Raw genomic sequence first — 4,615 nt, forward strand, 5'->3', positions numbered from 1 at the left:
GACCTTAACCACGTGGTACAACCCCTTTAGTTCATGGAACTTTAATATCTGATCTTGTCACAGATAAGTAGCCGAAGCACCCCACCAATGTACAATCAGGAGGACGTTCATCCACGAGAGGTGGCAGAAGTTAATAATGGGAGAAGTGAACCCGGTAACCTCGATGGCACAGTGGGTAGCCGAAGAAGAATTGGTGGCAATGTGGGTTTAAGCCCCAAACACGCCTGCCTCCGTTCGTCCCTCCTCTAACCCAACTCGATGCAAGTGGCCTGCCAACTTGGAATAGTTTGTCACATCAGTGATTGCAGATCCATCGTGTAAAAATGAATCCCACTTCCGAGCAACAATGGACGAAAAATCGACGAGGATGGGATTCGAACCCACGTGTGCAGAGCACAATGGATTAGCAGTCCATCGCCTTAACCACTCGGCCACCTCGTCGCACAACTTTTTGCCTCAATACGTCTTAATTCGTTTTGTATCCATGAACTGATGGCAATTATTTGCCTCTTTATATTCAACCAGGCATTCGACGGGGGAAATGCAGCGATGGTGGTATAGTGGTGAGCATTGCTGCTTTTGAAACCGTTGACTCCGGTTCGATTCCCGTCCACCGCAGTAATAGTTGAATCGGATGTTTTTGCGCGACATCCTGAGTTTCAAACTGAGGAAGACTGGTCAACTGTTCCTCATTCAGAATTTATGCGGATTATCTAAGTGTGGTGTTTAAGATGCGAAAAGGTGTAGATATTGTAGACGTGGAGTTGATGGTACCTGTTGTGGGGCAGTCTAAAACGAGAGGTCATCATCTTAGAATATGAGGCGGCAAATTAAAAAAAGAAAAACTACTTCTCCCAAAGGGTTGTAATTCTGTGGAATTCACTTCCTCAGAGTGTGGTGGATGCAGGGACAGTGAGAAAGTTAAGGAGGACTTAGAGAGACTTTTATTGGTAATGAGTTGAATGGTTCTGGAGAACGGGCAGGACGGTGGTGTTGAGGCCATTATGTTTGATCAGGCAAGATCACATGGAAGGTTTTACGCCCAAGAGGCTAAATTGCATATCCCAGCTCCAATGTTATGTGTTCTCGGGAGGAGGTGTTCTGGCTGATATCTCAATCCATCTCTTGTTCCGTAACATTTCAGGTAGCAGATGATGAACATTTCAGTCATGATCGAATGGCGGGCAGACTCGATGGGTCGAATGGCGTAATACTGCTCATCTATCTGATGAATCTATCGTTTGCGCGGCTTCATGACTTTCAAACTGAGGGAAAGAAATAGTTTCCCACTCAGAATGTGCGCGCAATTATGGGGGGGGGGGGGGGGGGGGGAGTGAATTAAGTAACTTTCTCGTCATTTTCTAAAGTGGTTTCAATATGGAAAGTGTTCGATTATTCACAACCCCAAGCCCCAAACACTAAAAATCACAGCATTTTTCCGTCACCCTCATGAAGTGGATCAAACAGAGACACAACAGATACGTTACAGACGAGGATTGGATTCGAACTCAAGTGCGCAGAGCACAAAGGTTTCTTGTGCATCCCCTTAACCACGTGGTACAACTCCTTTACTTCATGGAACTTTAATATCTGACCTTCTCACAGACAAGTGACCGAAGCAACCCTCCAGTGCACAAACAGGCGGATGTTCATCCAGGAGAGGTGGCAGGAGGTAATTATGGGAGAAGTCAACCCGGTATCCTCGACTGTACTGTGGGTAGCCGAAGAAGAACTGGTGTCAAAGAGCGGTTAAGCCCCAAACACGTCTGCCTCCGTTCCACCGTCCTCTAACCCAACTCGATGCAATCTGGCCTGACAACTTGGAATAGATTGTCACATCAGTGATTGCATATCCATCTTGGAAAAAGGAGGCCGACTTCCGAGAAAAGTGGATTTAAAATCAACGAGCATGGAACTCGAACACACATGTGTAGAGCACAATGGATTAGCAGCACAGCGCCATAACCACTCGGCCACTTCGTCCCACAAGTGCACGTGTCAATATGTCTTAATTCGTTTTGCATCCATGAACTGGTTGAATGTATCAGCCTCCTTCTTTTCCACCTGGTGTTCAAAATTGGAAATGCAGCGATGGTGGGAGAGTGGTGAGCAAAGTTTTCTTCCAAGCAGTTGTCCCGGTTCGATTCCCGGCCGTTGAATCGGATGTTATCGTGTGACATCGTGAGTTTCAAACTGAGGAAGACTGGCCAACAGTTTCACACTCAGAATCTATGCGCAATTATCTAATTGAGGTGTATCAGATGCCAAAAGGTATGGAAAAAGTTGACGTGGAGCTGTTGCTTTCTCTTGTGGGGCATTCTAAAAGGCGAGGTCATGATCTTAGACTAAGAGATAGCAATGTGAAAAAAGATTTGAGGAAAAACTACTTATCCCAAAGGGTTTATGATTCTGTGGAATTCGGTACCCCATATTGCGTTGGATGCAGGGAGAGTGAGTAAATTTAAGGAGGTGGGAGAGAGAGTTTTATTGGGAAGGAGTTGAAGCGTTACGGAGAACGGGAAGACGGTGGAGTTGAAGCCAGGATGGGATCAGCCAAGATCACATGGAAGGTGTTAGGCTCAGGAGGCTAAATTGCCTACTCCCGCTCCGCGGTCATGCGTTCTGGGGAGAAGGTGTTCCTGCTGATATCGCAATCGACCTCTTCATCTGGAACATTGTAGGTCACAGATGGAGAAGATATCAGCCATGATAGAATGGGGGGGGGGGGGGGGGCAGACTCGATGCGTCTAATGGCTGAATTATGTTTATTTATTTTCTGAACTTATCTTTTGCGCGACTTCGTGAGTTTCAAACTGAGAGGAAGAAACAGATTCCAACTCAGAATGTGTGCGCAATTAGGGCAGGGAGTGAAATAAGTAACTTTCTCACCTTTTTATAATGTGGTTTCAACATGGAGAGTGTTCGCCGAATTCACCACCCGCCAAGCCCGTGAATCAAAGCTAAAAATGACAGCATTTGTACTTCATGCTCATGAAGTAGACCAAACAGAGACACAACAGACACATTACAGACGAGGATGGGATTGGAACCCACGTGCGCAGAGCACAAAGGTTTCTTATGCATCCCATTAACCACGTGGTACAACTCCTTTACTTCATGGAACTTTAATGTCCGATCTTCTCACAGACATGTGCCCGAAGCAACCCCCCAGTGTACAAACAAGAGGAAGATCATCCAGGAGAGGTGGCAGAAGGTAATTATGTGAGAAGTCAACCCGGTATCCTCGACTATACTGTGGGTAGCCGAAGAAGAACTGGTGTCAAAGAGCGGTTAAGCCGCAAACCCGTCTGCCTTCGTTACTCCGTCCTCTAACCCAACTCGATGCAATCTGGCCTGACAACTTGGAATAGATTGTCGCATCAGTGATTGCAGATCCATCTAGGAAAAATGAGGCCCACATCCGAGAAAAGTGGATTTAAAATCAACGAGGACGGAATTCGAACACACGTATGCAGAACACAAAGGATTACCAGCCCATCGCCTTAACCACTCGGCCACCTCGCCCCACAACTGCCCCTGTCAACATGTCTTAATTCGTTTTGCATCCATGAACTGATGGAATGTATCTGCCTCCTTCTATTCCACCTGGTGTCCAAAATTGGAAATGCAGCGATGATGGGAGAGTGGTGAGCAAAGTTTTCTTCCAAGCTGTTGTCCCAGTTAGATTCCCGGTCATCGATCTAATAGTTGAATCGGATGTTATTGTGCGACATCGTGAGTTTCAAACTGAGGAAGACTGGTCCACAGTTTCTCACTCAGAATCTATGCGCAATTATCTAATTGAGGTGTATCAGGTGCCAAAAGGTATGGAAAAAGTTGACGTGGAGCTGTTGCTGCCTCTTGTGGGGCATTCTAAAAGGAGAGGGCATGCTCTTAGAATAATAGATTTAGCCACGAGCTCAATGGCGCAAGGGAAGCGTGCTGGGCCCGTAACCCAAAGGTCGATGGATCGCAACCATCTTCGGCTGTTCATATTCTCATTCACACCAAACGGGAACAAGTTGCTATTTGTTAGCAGCACATCTGCCTTTTTGGGGCAGCACAGTAGCATTGTGGGTTGCGCAATTACTTCGCAGCTCCAGAGTCCCAGGTTCGATTCCGGTTTGGGTCACTGTCAGTGCAGAGTTTTGCACATCCTCCCCGTGTGTGCGTGGATTTCCTCCGGGTGCTCCGGTTTCCTCCCACAGTCCAAAGATGTGCAGGTTAGGTGGATTGGCCATGATAAAATTGCCCTTAGTGTCCAAAATTGCCCTTAGTGTTGGGTGGGGTACTCGGTTATGGGGATAGGGTGGAAGTGTGGACCTTGGGTAGGGTGCTCTTTCCAAGAGCCGGTGCAGACTCGATGGGCCGAATTGGCTCCTTCTGCATTGTAAACATTTTTTAAATTGAGGAAAAACTACTTATCCCAAAGGGTTTATGATTCCGTGGAATTCGGTACCCCAGATTGCGTTGGATGCAGGGAGAGTGAGTAAGTTTAAGGAGGGGGTAGAGAGATTCTTATTGGTAAGGAGTTGAAGGGATACGGAGAACGGGAAGACGGTGGAGTTGACGCCAGGATGGAATCAGCCAACATCACATGGAAGGTGTTAGGCTC

At 47.0% G+C, this 4,615-nt stretch overlaps 1 non-coding gene across 1 annotated transcript; it reads right to left on the reverse strand.

Annotated features, from left to right (window-relative positions):
• Positions 1-359: 359 nt before the first annotated feature.
• On the reverse strand, positions 360-441 carry trnas-gcu (transfer RNA serine (anticodon GCU)). The gene has a single exon. It is a non-coding gene; the product is annotated as a tRNA-Ser (tRNA).
• Between the last annotated feature and the right edge of the window lie 4,174 nt (positions 442-4,615).

The sequence above is a fragment of the Scyliorhinus torazame genome, chromosome 24 (genome assembly GCF_047496885.1).
Source record: "Scyliorhinus torazame isolate Kashiwa2021f chromosome 24, sScyTor2.1, whole genome shotgun sequence".
Lineage (NCBI taxonomy): Eukaryota > Metazoa > Chordata > Chondrichthyes > Carcharhiniformes > Scyliorhinidae > Scyliorhinus > Scyliorhinus torazame.